Source organism: Nasonia vitripennis, chromosome 5, assembly GCF_009193385.2.
Source record: "Nasonia vitripennis strain AsymCx chromosome 5, Nvit_psr_1.1, whole genome shotgun sequence".
Taxonomy (NCBI): domain Eukaryota; kingdom Metazoa; phylum Arthropoda; class Insecta; order Hymenoptera; family Pteromalidae; genus Nasonia; species Nasonia vitripennis.
This window is the reverse complement of record NC_045761.1, coordinates 17,178,721-17,198,503: the sequence shown is the minus strand read 5'-3', so window position 1 is coordinate 17,198,503 and position 19,783 is coordinate 17,178,721. Positions and strand designations below refer to the sequence as shown.

Sequence of the window (19,783 nt, the reverse complement as noted above, 5' to 3'; positions counted from 1 at the left end):
AGTCTCGCGAGTGAATGTGTGTATAGATACGCGGGGAGAGAGAGGCTAATTGATGTATGGACTTTTTACATGCGCTCACGCTGGCCCTTTTATGATGCAAATCCACAGGGTTACGTAAATCTCTCGATATTATCGTGATAATGGGTAAAAATACGCGGTATAAGTGCAGTTACAACTGCAATTCCTGCATAGTTTTGGGTCTGACATGCGCGCGTGCGATTGCGATCTCATTAAGAGACTCATGTCTCAGCTGACTCAACCTGTTTTTATCGAATCGCGTGCAGCGCGCGATTGAAAATGCAAATACCCGAGGTCTTATTAATTTCCCAATCGCACTGCACCTTACACACTTCTTTCGGCTCGAAAACAAAATTCACACTCAATTCTTCAAAGTCTGCAAATAAGCCAGATCGATTTTACACACCGCGGATCTTCGCGGTGCCACGTATAAGAAGCTCTGAAAGGAGAGAGAGAGAGAGAGAGGAAAAAGACGTGAGTTAGATATTGCGATGCTTTTTGTGCGCGACACAATCGAACACGATTTTCATCGCTTTGAAACGACTCCGTGTGCGCGCAGGCATGACTACACACTCGACCAGAAGCTAGACAGACGGGTTCAAGGCACTCGCGAGCATTTCGAGTGGAATCAAGTGCGTTTCGTCTGCGCGCGGGACTATATCAAAAGCCACTCGAGCATCCGATGCGTGCACGATGTGTACAGCTCCTCTACTGCGGTTTCTAGTTTATTAAAATAGGACTTCGACGTTTTGCGCTCATCGAGCAGCCGACACCGAGCAGATCACGCGATTTATCATGCGCGATTTACTCCTTTCTTGCGCGCGCGGTGTCCATAGAGTTACTAAGGGGTTACGTCAGGATCGGATCTTTTTTTTGCCCGCGTCGAATTGAATTCCTTTTGATTATAAGCGAATTAAGAGCAATTCTATTCGCGGCCTACGAGCGCGCGCGGTTGTGTGTTGCGAAACAGAATACACCTTTTTTCTGCCGAGCTGCAAATGAATGGGAGATTCAGTCCATTAATGTATCAGGACTCGTGATTCAATCAGACGCTGTGTGACGAATCTCGTTACAGTCGTTTCACAGCCTTGGCTGCGCGCACGGCGCGCGGAGTGAAAAATTAGCGATATTAAGCCTCACCGGGGCTAAAAGTCGAGCGATGATTACTTCCTGTATGATTAGTCGAAAAGTCATCTTATAACCGTGGCTAAGCAGCGTAAAACGTTGCTCTCTTCTTCGGACTCAGGCTCTTTTGTTCGCTTCTCCGATGAAAAATCGCATAAAGCAAACGTCACGGTCCTCCAACGGTAAAACATCTTTTTTTCAAATCAAAGTTTCTTCGCATACTTCTCGCGAATCGGTGGCACACTCGATAATCGAAAAAACTTCTGACAAACTCTCCGCTCGCGCGTCGTCCGTGACGTTTCCTAATCAAGCAGATACCATCGAACGCGACATTCCCCAGCTGCAGACGCGGCAACATTCCAATTTTCATCCCACACTCGACCTCTGCAAAATCGATCCATCACCAATCCACAAGCAGTGAATGCTCGCCGCATAGCGACGAATAATACCCAAGACAATGCTATGCGGCAGCTGGGCTCTCGCTTGCGCGTGCAATATCTAGATCTCCCTCAAAGCTCTGCGAGTGAGATGAAAGCTCGCTTTGACGGAGAAAAAGGGAACACGCGTGTTCATAAGCGGCGGTAATGCACGCGGTAGTGCACTGGCTTTGAGTTTAAGAGATCTCGTTGCCTTCAGTCGTCGGACGTGTTGCGAAACCTTTTTTAAATCATTCGAGTAAATACGGGCTCTTATCCGGTTGATCGACCTAAAATTTCGCCGATTCCGCAAACACCCGGGGGAAAAAGAATCAGGCCAGCCTTTTTCAATAGCATCTTTCAGAGGGGAATAAGACAAGCGAGCGCCTTGTGAAAAACCTATCTCGCGTGTTGTGTGCTTACGGATCCGCGAAACTCAAGTCGTCGGAGCTGCTACACGTATACCCTATACGAAAACACGACGTTCACTCGCGACTAGATCGCCGCCGATCTCGAGGGGATCGCGTTACCGCGAACTGGAGTATGAGTGTGTGCAGAGCTTGATTGCATGCATATGCCGTATGAGAAGCCGAGGGAGAGAGAGAGAGAGAGAGAGAGAGAGAGAGAGAGAGAGAGAGAGAGAGAGAGAGAAAGAGAGAGGAGTAGGCGACTATGGGAAACTGGACGAGAGTTATAAGATGAGAGCGAGTTGTGTCGCCGATTTGTGTTTCACGGCTGGCTTCATTAATTGCCGGGTTTCTCGTGTCTCTCGGCCTGTAAACAGAGCGGATAAACGCAGTGCAATGCGTGCACACATAAGAGTTATTGTTATTGCTGGAGAAAAATTTATTTCGTCGATGCATTATACTTATTATTTGTATTGAAGCTATGCGGTCGTTAAAATTAATCTCTCGCATGGAAAGCGAGCGCTCTTTGCATTAAGGTAAAATCGATGAAACGGCGCTGGAATGAAATCATCATTCGTAAAATAATAATGGCCCCTAAAATTTAACGCTCGCTGATGTAAAGAAAATAAAAAAAAATTGAAACGAAGCAACGCGTAGAATTGATCAGCTTAAAACAAGCGTACAGGCTAAAATCAACTGCGAGACTACACACACACACAGACATACAGAGCGCGCAGGTCATCGAGCAATCGTTCAAAGTCAGTCGAACGTGTTAAGAACCTCTCTCCGCAGCAAAGCCCGCGGGGCGACGCTCTGTCGCACTGAACGCACGAGATAAGTGGCTGATTTTTCGCGTCACGGCTTTGTGCAGCGGAAACTCGTAGCTAGGCGCAGTACTGCTGCTGCTGCCGGACATTTGTTCGCAGCGGCCGGGTCTTTTCTGCAAGTTAAATGTGTACCTACTCGAGAGAGTATAGCGGACCAAGTCTGAATGGAGCCGTTGCTGTGCGGTCTTAACGAGGCGCCTGATAAACGGCCATGCAAATCGCGAGCAGCGCGAATCCGCTTAGGTTCGAGGAGGATATGGAGAGAGGATAAGTTCCAGGAGAGCGTAGGTAGTTGCTCTGCTCGATTAATGTATACGGAAGGTGAGTCTTGCAGCTTTTCTTCGATCGTGAAAAACAATGAGAGGATGCTCGAGTTACTTTATCTCGGGATTGAAATAATTCTTCACACTGACTCATCGGAAAACTCATGCAAACGATCTATTCAACACGTGAATAACAATGCGCTCTCAGATCGCGCTGCAAGTTTACGATCTCAAAAAAAGTGACGAGGACGCGTTATATGGCACCGGAGAAAAAAGTCCTCGCGGAATCTCATTGACGGCGAGTCGGCTTTGTCAAGATGCATCGACGATAGGCAGCAGCAGCAGCGTGAGCTAATGGCCAGCTCTTAATGACCGAAGCTGCAAGCCGAGCGCGAGATTGACGATGACTCTCGAGCGAAGCGAGCGGAAAAAATGGGAGAGGCATGATTGGAGCGGCTTTTCTTTGCTGGATTATTACGGATTGACAATTGGAAGCGCTTTTTTGCCCGCGCGACAGGGCTGCGGAAATGCGCGGCGGACGGTAAATTATAGACGAGCGAGAGAAGTATACAGTTGCCGGATTGTATACCATTAAGCGAGGCGTAATTCGTATCGTCCGCAGATGAAGCTTTTCGAGAAATAATTATTTACCGAGACTAGTGCCGAACGTGCATTCGAGAAACAATTTATATACGTATACATGCCGATTAAATTAACGGTCGACTGCGCGTGCACACGAAATTTGTCACTTCGCACTCCGACACGGCGCCAAAACCGAAGCTCCTCCTCCGACACGAGTAATCTATGTAAACGAGGCCCCGACTTTTAAACACAGTCCCTCCCTCCCGTTGGAATAAATTACCTCCCGATTTATTCGCCTCCGCGCCGCTCCGAAAATGACCGGAATATTGAGACACTCGCGCGTGCTACGCTTGGCAATGCGAAAATGGACCAACGGGATCGTCGTCTTCGGCGATCGTTTCTCGATCGAATATCTAAACTGATTGGAATCGCTAAGTTTACACGCACTCCAGGCATTTGAATTTTTTTTCACTCGGCAGATTGAATAAGCAATTCCTTGCCAAGATCGGATCTCTCTGTTGCGCAAAGCATGATCGAGCGAAAGTCGCGCTGAAATTTTCAATTAGGATTCGTGATTTCTTTTAGGGCTATTTGTTTTCAGCCGACAGTCGCAGAAATTAGTCACACGACTAATTTACGACTGCCGACTGCTCGTGTGTGCGGCTCGAATTATGTATAGCTGCGACATAGAATATTCAAAAAGCCGCGAGATCTATGCTAATGAACTTTCCAGAAGGTCAAAGGCGGCGCATTTGAAGCTCTGTGCAATGCAAACAAACGAATCCACAGGGTATACGCCGCTGACGTCAGTTTATACGGCGTCCGTCCTAAAGTGTCGCACGTGTATACTGCACACACTGTGCGCAACTCTCACAATGAATCTTCTGTGCGTTTACGGCCGACATAAAATATCGATAACCGCCCTTGACTGCATCACGTACACAAAAGGCAAGCCCACGCGATTTTTCGTGCGGCTCTTGCGATGACTCTCGATAAGATATGCGGCTGCGCGGTGATGAATAACCCAGACTTGCGAGCGTTCATTACTCAGCGCCGCGGTGGAATGCGAAAAAAAAACGGAGATTCGTGAAACAAACATGATGTTGACAGACGCCTGTGCGACATTTGATACAAGGGATTTGTAGTCACTTCTTATGAATTGGGAAACAAACTTCATGCATGCAGGAAGGTGTATGTACGCATAGTTGTTATCGTTTATGGTTAACGCGAACAATCCGCAATTGGCATGTAAACAGATTAACTCGGTATTCAATACAGTTGACTCGGTATGCTCAAGATTACTTGCCAATTCATCCATATAACTATAGATTTTTATTCCAACTATAAAATGTGATGGATAAGATTAGTAATTGCACGTAAGTCCATCATCATGGTTATTTTTTAGAGTATTTACTGAAATCATCGCTAGAGGCATCAGAAGTAGAGATCTTGTAGTGACTATAGTTCAATATTCCTCAACTAGATGGCTATCTATTTTTTGATTTTCACTATAGTAAATTAGTAATTTTTGTTCCATATATAGTGTGTAACGGGGCAGTCCGACGGACGATCCGTGCGGCCGTGAAGATGGCACTCGTCGCCTAGAGAAGGTAGTTTACCCGTTCGGCTTTCCCTCGATGACGGCCGGGTGACAGCGGATAACGTCCGTCCGCACCACCCCGCCAAATTTTCACAATTCGTCCGCACATAACCTTAATTATTATCTTACACTATAATTTTTTACAATTTGTTTTACTATTAAACTATAAGAGGTTTAGTTTTCGGCGTGTCTTCTTAGGAGCAAGTGTCTTAGGATGTTCGAGGGCACGCTTTGAGTCCTTTTTTTATCGTAAGCGCTTGGCAAAAAATGTCTAATTCGTTTTATTTCCTCTTTGTCTACCTCTTTTTTAACATTTACTTGTTGATTTGGAGGTGTAGCCGTGTTCGATTTTTTTCATTCGTTAGCAGATTTCGGTGAGTCGCCTTTTGACTATAACTTTCTTGCGATGTTTCTTTGGCGACGTTGTTTTCATATTCAATTTCTTATATTAAAAGTAGTCACCAAATCCGAAATTTGACTGATTAGAATCGATGGGTTGTCAGACTTTGAATTCATTTTGTAAATGTTGCTAATGATGCTTTAAAGAGAACCAAATGATAACTAATTGCAGTTGGGTTTAACTTTGAAGTTTGTTTTGAGAAAGCTTATGGCTGTACTTTATTTATTGTAAGGTGTGCACATGAGAGTAGATGACTACTGCTCAGTTTGATCGTTTCGAAGGAGATATCACTCAAGCTTTATAACATGGAGGAGGAGGGGGTTACTAACAATTCTCATGACTTTCTATATTTTTTTTACTTAGAATTGTCTGCCTTCAAATTTCTTTTTCGGAATAATTAACGGCACTTGAATTTTACAATTCTAAATCCTTTGCGCGATCCGGAGCGTATGACAATTTGCTTAACTTTCTTTTTTCTCTGGTTTTCTCCTTTTCTATGCAGTCATTTTTATTTTCCTGTTTTATAATAAAAAACATTCTTGTTGTTAAAAAGAAGGTGATAATTATGTGCATGAAAAGTATATTGTGGTTTCTTCATCCGACTAAGAGATTTGACACTAGTTCTTCTATAGTTTCGGTGGTTTCAAATATTTTATCTGCATGAATTTTGGATGTTTTTAATGTTTTTAATGTTTTTAAAATTGCTTGCTTCAATGCACTTATTAAAGAAAACAATTTTATAGAAGGCTCGATTAGGAAACCCTTAGATAGCATTTGTATTAATTTATACGCTTCCAAATCACTGTCTTCTTTACATCGGCTAAAAGTTATGCAGTCATTGCAAAGAAATCGTACGTAAGGTCGATTACTGACATTGCGTACAATGGAGTGGTCTAAAAGGATACGGGTTTTCGGAGAGTACACATTTGATCAGCATACCTGCGTAAGGGACGCTAATAGATGAAGGTGGAGTCGTTCGACCGATTGCGTATGGTTACGATCATGTAACAATGGCTTTTCTTATGGAGTACGTAATGATGACTCTACTAGAAAAGTAGCTGCAATTTACAACAATAATTAATAATAAACATTAATAATTGAAGAGTTTATATTTCGAATCGTGTCGCCGCATAATTGTTTTCTTTTATTTTTACAAATAAGAATGGTAAAAACTTTGGAGTATTATCTATATAGATACAAATATCGGGTACATTATTATCTTCGACATTATACGCATGAAAATAAGTCAAAAAATTTTACTCACAATGAACATGCCAAAAAATATATATTATTATTTATTTCTAATATTTTATTTAGTTTTGCGAATTCAGCACCATGGTTTGTATCTACATTTTTTTTTAAATGCTGACGTTTCTGTATTTTTTATTATTTATTTCTAAATACTTAAAACTTCTGGCAGAACTCTTGACATTTGGCAAAAATCTTTTGACTTCAAAATAAACTTGTTCACGCGATAGGCCCCAACATAATATCTTACTCTATACCTTTAAAATTGTATGCAAGCATGTTAGTTTTAACTGACTACGGACAGAAATCGTCCAAAAAAGATTCTTAATTACTTGTGTAAAAAAACAAATAACATTTACAAGCACGTGTAGTACATGCATAACCATCGAAGTATACGTATTATACGTTATATAAGGATATATTACTAATCATTCTTGATGGCTAGGAATGGGATATCGAATCAGTGATACACCTTTGAATAAAATTATAACATATATAATAAGCCACAACTTAGCCGAAGGCTCGGGTGGTAAACACTTGCTATGATGAGCTCACCATTTTACCTCCCGAGGGCAATTATACAATATTTTTTGCAACACCTTAAGTAAAAGTACCACATTCGATTTCTGGTGCTGGGAAAGGATGTGGCACTTTTAGTCAAGGTAAAACAACACTTTTTTATTTAAAGAATATAATATAGGATGCATTGCCCCTGTACCTATTGAAGTCCATTCATGCAGAACAGTCCAAAAAGTGGGATTTACGTTAATATAGATACCATTTTTTTAATTGTTAAGTTTCTAAGATTTTTTTTACTTTTTTACACTGAGCTATGGCTTCTTCGATCTTGCCTCGACTGCAGCCACATGTTCAATCACTACTTCCACCTTGGCGACGTACATTGCAAAGCGCAGCGCCAATTTAAGGATAGTTGGCTGATTCTCCGGCTCTTTTTCGGTGTAAACTCTCTGGTTAACATTGCTTCTACTCTCGAGCAGAAGTTTTATCACCTCTATTCTCTCATCGAAAAAATCCGATCGATCAAGGGCCAATGGCGTTTGACTGATCATGTGAGCCGGCCCTAATAGCACACAGCTAACGGCGTCAAGCCACGCACATCCTTGGCGTTGACGTTGGCGCCGAGAGAGATGAGCTTCCGAATGTTCTTCATCATCGATAGCCTGCTGGTCAAGTATAGCGGTGTTTGGTGAATCAGGCACGTGTGGTTGATCTCGGGCCCACTCTCCAGCACCAGGTCCATCATGCCCTCGTTCTGATTCTGGGCCGCGTAGTGAAGAGCGTTGTGTATGAGGTCTTCTTGATACTCGTCGACGCAGAATTTTATCAGCCTGACGTTGCTGTGCTCGACAATGTAACTGAAGGGCGATCGCCCTAGGTAATTGTCTTCTTCCAAGTTGCTCCCGAACTCCAGGAGCTTTTTGATAATGCCGTCGTGGCTGTTGCGGATATTGAGCACGGAGGCCCAGTGCAGAGCCGTGTCGCCTACTAATGCCTGATCAGCCCTGGCGGTGACGTCCGCTTCGCACTGGAGTGGCGAGCATCGGTTGTAGTCCTCGATATTGACGCTGGCTCCGGCGTTCAGCAGCGTATATACGAGTTGATAGCTCCTATCGTTGTATGCGTCCAGTTCCCTGCCCACAGCGGCAAAATCGAGCGACCTCAGGCCGTAGAACTCCATCCTGGAGTAGAGAATACCGTTGCTGTTCGGTATAATTTCGGCGAGTACGTCGGCATGGCTCCCGTTGACCACGGCCACCTGCAGAGGAGTCTCACCTCTGCCATTCTCGTGGTTGACGTCGGCACCTAGCTGCAGCAGATGAGCAACGTCCTCGATGTCGTTGCGCTTGACGGCCAGGTGCAAGGCCGTCTCCCTCGCGGAATTCGTTGTGTTGATCCTGCCGCCGGCCCGGGCGAGGTACGCCAGTATCGCACGGTACCTTCTGCGTCTCCAGCCTAGATGCTTGGGTATCCTCTTCATCGGCATCCGCGTGCACCTTTTGCGGCTTTCTTTGCTTCGACGATTCCGAGCGTTATCACTCAATATTTCTTCGATGTGCTTTTCATGCTGTGAGGGAAGCTTCTTTTGCTACACGAGATTATTTGTACTTATTTCTTCTGCCGACCTCCTTGTTCGAATTCTAAGACCGTACTGAAGCTGGCATGGACACAGAGCAGAATTCAAAGGCATTACTCCGCCTATGCAATACACCAATGCAAGCCCGTTACATATGTTGGGTTCTGCGGACCCCCTTCCCCCACCCCTCTGCTAATAGCTCTTTTAATGGAAAGTCCGCTAATCAGTCAACATGGTTCTTTCGAGTGGGTACATCTACTATGTATAAGATGATACCGGAGGTAAGTCAAGCAATTTATGAATGCTTGAAAGATACATACCTAGTATTTTCATCTAATGATGATTGTATTCACATTGCCAATCAATTTTTGGATAAGTTCAGTTTTCCAAATTGCTTAGGTGCAGTAGACGAAAACATTTCCGTATCAAATCACCATCTCATTCAAGCTCTTGGTTTTTCAACTCTAAAAAAATGTGGCTGTCTTGAGGATAGCCGATAGAAGTGAATACTGAAATAGGTGTGTAGTAAACTTCATTTTTTTAAATACCTAAAATAATAAAATTATGAATATTCCTTTTTCACGTGAAAATGTCAAAATTTTCGTAAGCATGCTTCTATGGTCCGAACTAATGCATGTCATAATAACATGAGTCCTCGCACGTTGAAGTTAAAATTACTTAACCCACCCGCCACTGTGAGGACGCTAGAGATATAAGTGATGCAGTTTTCAATTATGCAAAGTATACAGGGTGAGAAACAAAAACTTACTGGTATCATAAACAGCCCAAAGAAAGGGATCAAGATGCTATATAATACTAATTAAATCCAAAATTTTAAATTGACTATTGCCTTTTTACTACAGTTATCGTGTCACGTAAAAAAATCAATTCATAGCATACAGGGTGAGAAAAAAAATTTTGAAGCTTAATATCTTGGAAACTAACTGGTTTCGTAAACAACCCAAACATAGGGATCGAAGTGCTATATAATGCTAACTAAATCCAAAATTTGAACTTGATTAATCCTTTTTTACTTCAGTTACCGCGTCACGTAGAAAAACGACTTTTTTCAGTTGTTGACGTTTTTCTCAGGATATGCCCCATGAAATGACTTAAAATTAAAGTGAAGTATAGTCCTAATAACTTTCAATAATCATGATTTTTTTAGAAAAATTCAAAATTTAGTTTTCGAGTTAAAACAATTTCAAATTTTGCGCTTTATCGTGTGTAATAAAAAAAAATGACGAACGATAATATAAATTTTTCGCGGTAAAAAGATAGGTAATTTTATTCTCTTTCAGATACATACCAAGCAATTTACTTTCACCAACTTTTCCAATAACTTTATTAGAAAAAACTGAAATCTCAAATCTAAAAAATTGATATAAAAAAACGGGTCCAGAAAATGTAAAAACGAACTGTTATCCCGCTATGTACTAGTGAAAACAAATAAAATGAGACTTGGTGGATTAAAATCTACTGAGTAGAAGCTGAGCTAGAAGCGATACGAACGAACCCACACACACATCCATACGGACATTTTCTAAAAAGACTATTTTTCCACTTAAAATGCCTCAAAACATATTTCCTACATGTTTTTATACAAACTCCAAGAATTACTATTACAAGGCTGCCTTAGGAAGGAAGCAATATCACAGTTAGTTCGTATAATCTTATAGACATCAAAGTTCGTCAGGTACATAAAGTTAGACAATGACTACTGACTAGTCACGTCAGTCAAGATTTAACAAGTTTTAAGAGCCTTCTTAAAGGCCGCAAGTGACATTAAAAATCTAATGCTAGATGGAAGGAAGTTCCATAGACGCACTCCTTGAGATTTGAACGAGACGGTGATTGCACGCGGGATTTTAAGATCTACAGTGACTGACCTGACTGGGCGATTAGATTCACGCTTTTCAAAGAGTTCAAGTAAATGGAGCACGAAAATTTAAAATTTTGTAAAGTAAAATGGCCAAGAACTGGTGCCGAAACAGCAAGCCTGTGCTGCATCGGCATTTCTCATTCTGCAGACAAGTGCCGGTGTCACTCCAGGCTCACTTTTTTTCCGTGTAAGATTTCCAATGGATGTTACCCCCAGAACAGTAGTTATATACCTCTAGCCAGGGGATGGATCAAGATAGAATAAAACAGACTTTATAGGTACGTGCTATAAAATTCATCGATTATAATTGAGCAGTCTGTGGGATTTTAAAAACCCTATAATCGTCTTGCTTTGATCGATTAGCATCCGTATCCGATGAAAGTAGAAAGAACATTTATCACCGCCTACCGCCAACAGAATATTTTTAGTTCAATTCGACACCGACACATACGCATGAACAGATACCACCTCTGGAATTCTGATTTAAAGTTTTCTTCATTTATAAAGAGCTTCGGGTATACATTTCAACGAGCAAATTCACGTACCAACGGTACAGTAAAGCACTGCACCCACAACTAGTTTCTCCTCGAAAACAATAGCGAAATGTTTCTTTATACGCAGACCTACAGTACATACACGCATGTGGTGCTGAAACTCATACAAACCTCTATCATCACCGCGAAAGAGAAAACGTATCACATGTAGGTGCTCCTAGGACTCCCTTACGTTTTGCGGGCGACTGTTGACATTTTTTCGCCCCCGTCTCTCGCCATTGTCCCCTCCGGACGACGACGCATTTGTAAAGGGGAGTCGAGTCTCTCTCCCTCTCAATTTATGTAATCCACGCGGCTAAGTGGCTCATTGTTCGCGATTCTGCGCCTATATACGTGTGTGTGTGTGTACACGCTCTTGTTTAATGCATTATATGTGCTTCTACGGCTGACGCCCGCTCTGCCGCGGTGCAGCTGATACGAGGCTGATGCCGAGGTACGTAAGGGAAATGTATGTAAGGAGTACCGCGTGCGCGCATGGAAATAGAGGAGGTTAATTGGAAATCGGCGTCGGCCTCTGCCTTTTCGGTATAGTCACGGAGATGCGAAATTTTAGATGATATTGCGTTGGGCCTGTAAAGGAAAACGCGCCCGTTTAATCGGATTTGTACCTTTAATGAACGGCGTCTGCGTGTAGAGGGAGCTATTTTTCCTCACAAAAAATACAATTTGCGCGCACTATCGTTATCGCCGCTATGAAATTAATGTAACCAACTCCGCGAGTCGGGTTTATTATCTAACTCACCCCGCGCGCACGCAACAATCACTTAGCAAAAATTTCGCAACAAGCATCAGCGTTAATATAAATCCGCGTCCCCTTTCGCGATATAAATCAGCGTTCCAGTAAACAAATCTCTCGATAAATTAGACTTTCATCGGTCGGTGATCTCGCGATTTTAATTTACGAGCTTCCGCGTCCACTACAACCCCAGAGCAGCGCTGCACACATAGTCGGCTATATACAGCTGGGAAAGTCCCCGCGCGCACACACTTTTACGCGGGAAACATAATCTCTCGTCGTCTCAGTGCATAAAAACCAGTCAATCGAGTCGGCCACGCGTATTATGTATCGAGTGCAAATGATTTATCGCTAATTAAATCACTTTGATGTGAGCGCGACGTCGAGGCGTCGCCGACCCGGTGGTCGCGCGGCTCTCCACGTCGTCGCGCTGCAGCGCCTTTAGCGTTTATATTACGCTCAAAGGAGATATTATTATGTGCGACGAGTTTCTTCTTTTTGGCCGTCGGTAGAGAGAAATTCGAGAGGCGATCGAGAGTGCGTGAGTTTTATGGCGCTAAGAGCCGGTCTTAATGGCCGCGAGATTGACTTTAATGCGGGCTGATTACTATTTATTAGCATAAAGTTTACTAGATTCGAAGTATCCTACGATGCGTTATTGTACTGTTTTTTGAAATTTCGCGCGCTTTTAATAAAACGTTCGGCCAGAAAAAAAAATACATTCATTCTCACCAAGGTATATAATGTACCCAAGCATCAAAAGTCAAAGTTCTCGCGAAAGGGGCCGCTCGTATAATAACCAGTCATTTATAGCTGTTTCGTTCGAGGAAGGGTGCACTGCTCGCTTTTCCGAGAGCCCCGCGCTGTTATTTTATTTTATTGTATTTATGTATGTATAAGTGTCGGATAATTGCGGGCGATGCTAGCGTGCGGTTCGATTGTTGAAAAAGAAGAAGAGCGGAGAGGACTGAGAGAGAGAGAGAGAGAGAGAGGCGCCGTGAGGCTATTTTGCACTCACGGTACTTTTCAAAGTTTCGCGCGCGCGGGTATATATAGTCTTCTCGTCGGGTTTTCGGGGAAGTTCTCCGGGTATTAAGTGCACGCAGTATCGGTGGGAATGTTAGCGGGGAGCAGTGTTGCGAACAGAAAAATACAAACGTTTCGAATAAGAATATACCGTGTTATAAATTGGATAAATAAATCTTTAAATTAAATCTTTGATTCATCGTGCTTACTAAAAGTTTCTCTATATATGACAACTGAATTACTGAACATTTCATATACGTGTAATTTTTCAAGATATGAACCTAATCCATCCTGATACAGAAATCTTCTTCAATCCAAGCGAGGCCTAACAAATTGTTTATAGCATGCGAAGCGTTCCAGCTGCTGGCTTCGAATAACGAACGAAGCATACCAGTGGACGCATAAACCTACCCATCTAAAAAATGCCCCTAATCACCTATCATTACAGTACACGCCGCTCTCTCTCTCTCTCTCTCTCTCTCTCTCTCTCTCTCTCTCTCCGCTTTAAAGAAGCCCTAAATCAAGACCTCGTTAATTTCCAAGCGCCAGCAATAACGTCGTCTCTTATGCAGAATATCATATACCACAAGATACCGAGGAAAATCCGATCGATGGAAGCGCGCGATAACGCGTGTACTAGCGGCGGCGCGTGGGCGTCAGGTGAGAAAACTCGCGTAGGCGAGCCGCTGCCGCTGCTTCGAAACGAGATCGCGTAATCGCGCCGGAGGATGTTATTACCGAGGGAAGCTTCGCGTCGCTGGGAGCTAGAAAGCAGTATAACAGTGAGGCGATCTACGCGCAACCGCAGATTATTGGATTATTCTTTTACGTAAGTGTACGCGAGAGGCTAATCAACTATTATTCATCGATTAAATCTTGGGCTGTAACGAGCGACGAACTCGACTGCGGCGCAGCGTTGTGCGTTACAGCGCTCGCGGTCCGACGAACAAGTCGAACGAACCTGTTTGCCAGTGTTTTATAGATCGGGAGGGACGCGCAGAGCTGGGAATTTATACATAGATCGGCTCGTAGTCAGCTCGAAAAATATGTGGATCGAGAGCTTAATGGCCGATGGATATTGGGAATTGGAAATATCTCTCTCGACACGGCGGAGTCGAATCTGCATATTGATAGGTAGAAAAGGGCGAACCCAATCAGAGGCAACAATGGCATTGCAAACACACACAGCTTTGACTATAACTAAGATTTTTCGACCGAAAATAATAAGACAGGCCATTAGCTCCAAATACAACTTTCACAATTTGTATTTTGGAGCCGTGTGTGCGCGCGCGCGGGGCGCGCATTCAAGCCCGGCGTTCGCTCGACACAATGCGTCTGATCTCTGAACCATGATATTCATCATTGTTGCGATTGAATAGTCTCTTAGCTAACGTGTACGCGTCCGCAGGTCTATATCTATAGCTCGTGTCGTAGTTGTACTGCGCCGCGCATGCACAAGCGCATTAGCATCACAATGAATCCGGAGAATTTATCGTCGCTTTAATTGCGACATCGACACGGGATCGCGCAGTTGTTGTTATTTATTGCTAATTGAAAACTCATATCGCTCTCGGTCTATACATGCACTATTAAAAAAAGTAACATCGAACCTCGTCGACTCCAACAATGACCGGAGGTATAACGAACTTTGCGCGACTCGCTTGTTTTTGGATTGCTGTGCTCGCGAGCTGGTCTCTCGCGAAAGCCGCTCACGTAGCCCACACGCCAATCAGCCCTTCTCACGAGATCTAAGAAACATACCAATCGCGATGCTATGCCGAGGAGAGAAAAACGTGCGCATGATTAAAATTTCAGATTTTTCCGCGAGGAATTCAATTAGCCTCCGGATGCTTGTGAAAAATCGGTGTCATTGACGGACAGATGTAATCGCGAGCGTTCCAGATCGGCTTTAAAATATAATTAATACCGATCGCGTTACGTATACAACCAATTCTCTTTTTTTTTTCGTTATCAATGCTAGTTGTGCATTAATTTATGCCGCGATTCCAATGTCAATGCGACGTTTAACATTCAATGCGGCGAGCGCGCGTAACCGGCCGATTCGACAAGCATTAAAACAGCGTAAAGTAGCCGTGTATTATATCGCAAAAATCGAACGGTGAATAGATGATTAATGGCGCTCGGTGTTGCGGATTTTTACTCATACGTTTCTACGAGATGCTCTTTTATCGATGAGGAGTTTATCAAGCGCGACGCGATGGAAAACCCGTGTCATCGCAGCTTCCTCCATTCTTCATCACTCTGTAAGATAGTCGCGTCTTCTCCTCGTATATAAGCTAAGCTTTCTCCTTGCGGCAATTCAATAATTTCCTCATTAACGTGATTGTCCAGCTGGACCTTCGTATTAAAAAAGCCGCTCGTAATATACGACGGAGATTTGTTTGGGCCACCTGTTGATTCGCTCAACTCGATCAAGCGATTACTGCGTTGTGCCCGGTTTCAATTGATCGAATAAAGCGCGTCGTCGTCCCTGTTATATTTAAAATTCTGCAATGGAAAAAAAGAGCCGACTTCAATTGAAGCGCCCGCATTCGCGAGTTATTCGCAACACTTACGCATACTTTCCGAGCGATTAAAAGTCGGGAAAAAGAGGCGACACGATGCAACTGCGTAATCACCCAATTAAGCCTTCGGAACGGAAAACGAGTCCAATTCTTTCACACTCTCCAGTTAAAGCGGGCTTCGCTTTTACGCTTCAGCTTTTATGCCGAAGATTAAAGTTTTAGGGTCTAAATTCGAGCTTGTGTACGCAGACGAGTCTGCTCATAGTCAAGGAAGTCATTTCGCCACACGAGTGGGTCAACATACTCTCGTCGCTCTAATTTGAGCGAGCTGCAGCCGATTAACGAAGCGTATCAGCCTTAGATGCGCTTTCCGGGATTCGCGCTTCGACGACGAGTCTGTATGCGCGCATATGTGTGCCAAGCCGATGTGTACTTTAATTTTATTCGCATACGCGCCATAACGCGTCACTACGGCTTTTGAGAAACGAGCCGCGCGCGGCATGCAATTAGAGATGCTGTTACTTGCGCGCTTTAATCCATAGCGACGCTTCCGAGTTTGTTTTATGCTAGAGATGTGTAGAGCGAGCTTTTGTAGAAGCTTCTTGAAACAATAGATGCGATCTTATCCGTGTCCGTGACTAAAACATCAATATGTAATAATATGATTGAGCCGATAGGCCAGTGGCGAACAAAAGAACTTCATGCGTCCATTAGCATTCCTCTGCCATCCAGTTCATTCCGGGCGACTGTACAAGCCCAAACTGTCGCTTACTTAGTACCTCTCGCGCGAGTCATCGTGTAGCGTGTAGTCCCTCTCGCGCATTGTAATAGTTCTCGCGAGCGAGTCTAGCTTTGCGTTTCTATAATAAGAATCTCCTCTTGCGAGCGGACAATGAGGCGTCGCGTCGAACACTACACTGTGGCTCGCTTTCATCCGAAATGAGCTTTTGAAAAATCACATCCGTGATCGTCACTCAGAGGAGGGGCTATTGTGCTGATTCCGCAAATGCCAAGCGAGCTTCGAATGCTTCACCTCTCTCTATCTGTCTAGTCTCTGTACCGTTAAATGAATATATACGATTTACACTTTTAGGTGTAGTTTATTGCTTTCTCAAAAAAGAAAGCTTTGTATAAATGATGCGAATTTCGATCTTTTCGAGATCCTCACCAGAATTCTGAAACGGATACATTTGATAAGCTGAAATTTAGAAAGCATGGAAGTTGACTATCTGACTATCTGACTTGAAAATCTGACACCATCATAACTCTGAAATCGATTCACATAATAAACTTCGACGGATTAGCTTAGCAGAAACCGATTTATAAAATTTGTTTGTCACGATGGTCAAATGTGTCTTTTTATTTATTACTTGACGCATTACCCTTCAACAGGTACTTCACCCTCTAAACTGAAAGCTTTTTAAAAAAATTTTAGAAATCAATAAATTTTTTAGTGGGTAGTGGGTACGAAAATTGACGTGCAATACACTACTGACGCGGTAATGAGCACTTTTTTATTTGTACATCCATATTTTCACAAACAATATTGCCTAACGGAAAATCGCAAGAGAAATAGCGACACGTATACGTCGATACCGAATCGACGCGGAATTCGCTCACGACTAGCTATATACAATACACACACGACTTGCATTATACGGCTAGATTCATTACTAATCGCTGGCCTCGATATTACACCGCGCGAGGCGGGGACGCGAGGGCAAAAAAGAATAAGAGGAAGAAGCTCTGCCTCATTGTGAGTTGCGTACTCGGTCACACCACTGTCATGAATGACACGACTCGCGACGACGCCGGCAAGAACAAGGTCTCGCGCGACGCTTCGTAGAGAGGATTAATTCACCGCTGCGCATACGCATTGCCGATATGTTTGTCGTCGTGATTTTCACGACGCCGAGAGTTATTTATAGCCGGAGGGATAAATATCGCGAGGCAAAAACGTTTATAAAATTTACGATCGTTGAGCTGGCGACTTTTTTCCCCGCGTCCTCAGCAAAAAAAATCTATGAATAACATAAACAGTCGGCGGTATAAGGCTCGCAATGGAGTGAAAGAAAAATGCCGCGCGCGCCTTCTTCCAAGAGGATTTTCCAATTTGAAGGAAGAAAAAACACTCGTTTGAAAGATGAGGAGTCGGAGAATGATGGGAGACATTTTTCCCGCAACGAGAGATTTTCTTTTATTTTCGTACTAATTTACCCTTCCCCATCGTGTGCATATAATAACAAGACACGTGTGCGCTTCGTGTACCCTTACATTCTCGAAACGAATACCATCGGAGTAATCGATACGTCTGAAAAACCTACCCAAATATTACACGACTTTCCAGTCGCTCAGCTGGCCCGCACGTGTGTTCCGCACAAAGGACGATTTGTTGGCGGCTCTTTAATTTGTAAACTAAATGAAGCGATGTATAGCATTTCCCCCCGTTCGAAACTCCCGTAATATAACCTCGCCGAATAGCTACTAATTCCGACTAACAGCATAATACCAAGACGCCTCGCGAGATCGACGCGCACCGATACCGCAATCCGCCCACAATAACGGCTCGATTTGCTCTCCTCGAAATGTCACCCTATACATTACGTGTATCCCCCGCTCACGGCGGCAAAAAATCCCCGACACATCCTCCTCAATTCACACTCGATCCCTCGGAGCGACATCCGCGAGCTGGTTTTCTCTCGCGCGTGGGCCGAGTTTATACGCTTTCCGAACGAGAGAGAGAGAGAGAGAGAGAGAGAGAGAGAGAGAGAGAGAGAGAGAGAGAGGAAGCAAGTCCCATAGACGCGCACCGCACACATACGAGAGAGCGCGGCTACATTAACGCGGGAAAACATACCAGTCATCTCGCTGGAACGGGAGCGAGAACCTCATAATTTAGCCGAGGGAGCCAGTAGGGAAAACACAAACCGAACGAGAGAACTGCGAGCCGGCCTATGCAAACATCGCTCGGATTTTCAGGGATGGGTTTTAAGGTTATTCGAAATTAAGTCTGTGCTAATAATACATGCGCCTTGTATCTCTTACGCGTATGTGTTATATCTCGGAGAATAATTTCATCTGCGACGAGGGAGACACCCGATATCTGCGTTACGGGCCGTGCGCGCGAAAGCTAAATAATGCGCTGGAATGCTTTTCGAATGGACGTCAAGCTGTCCGAGTGTTTATTTGCGCGCCGATCCTAACATCTTCAATTAATGACCGCCTGTCGCCCGAGAGAGAGAGAGAATTTTTTTTTTCTCGCTGTATCTAACCGGGAACGTGTACAACACACATCAGCGGGAAATTCTTTTCCCGCTTGGTTTATTTGCTCTGGGCGTTACACCCGCGGCTAAACAACTTGCTTACATACATATATCTTTGAAGCCGATGACGACCTTCTAGCTGATCCGTCGGAGGTACGTTCGATTTATTTTTCCCCGCGCGCGCGCGTGAGTTTACAAAAACTGACCTTTTTCCACAGAAGCGCCGGATATCAAACAAAATCCGATCAACTCGCCCGTACACACACTAAATGAGCTCCCACCGATATTACCGGCGGATGACTCGACGCGTATTCCTCCCGAGACGCGGTGATTTCAGCTCTCGCGTATATAACTCGATGGCAGTAAACGGATTACACAGGGTGCGCTGCACGTGACTCTCGTAATCGGCAGTCTAATCGCGACTGGTTTTTATTTTCTCGCGAACAACAAACATTCATTACCCTCCGAGCGCTCAAATTGTGAAATATTACAGGTGAATTTTGAGGAAACGTCCGCCGCGTTCCTCTCGATTATACCGAGAGAGCCAGAGAGATCGCAACTTCAGCAGCAGCGGCAGCGGCAGTTAATAGTCGGCCGCGCGCACCGCGCACGGTCTTCTTGATATACGCTATATATCCCGCGTGCGCGCATGCTATAGCCTCTAACGACTTAATGACGGGAATTCGCCACTTACCGACTGCGCTTCTCTTCGTGCTAGCCTTGTTTCCGAGCGCCTTCATCTTCTCTCTCCTCCTTTTTCCCTCCTCTCTCACATCCGCGTGTACGGGCGGTAAATAAATAGCGCAACAGGTCGTC

General features: G+C 44.0%; 1 protein-coding gene across 11 annotated transcripts in view; it reads right to left on the bottom strand.

Annotated features, from left to right (window-relative positions):
- The window catches only part of LOC100118639 (tensin-1), a 149,511-nt gene that overhangs the window by 83,282 nt on the left and 46,446 nt on the right, over nt 1-19,783 (bottom strand). The window lies entirely within an intron of this gene.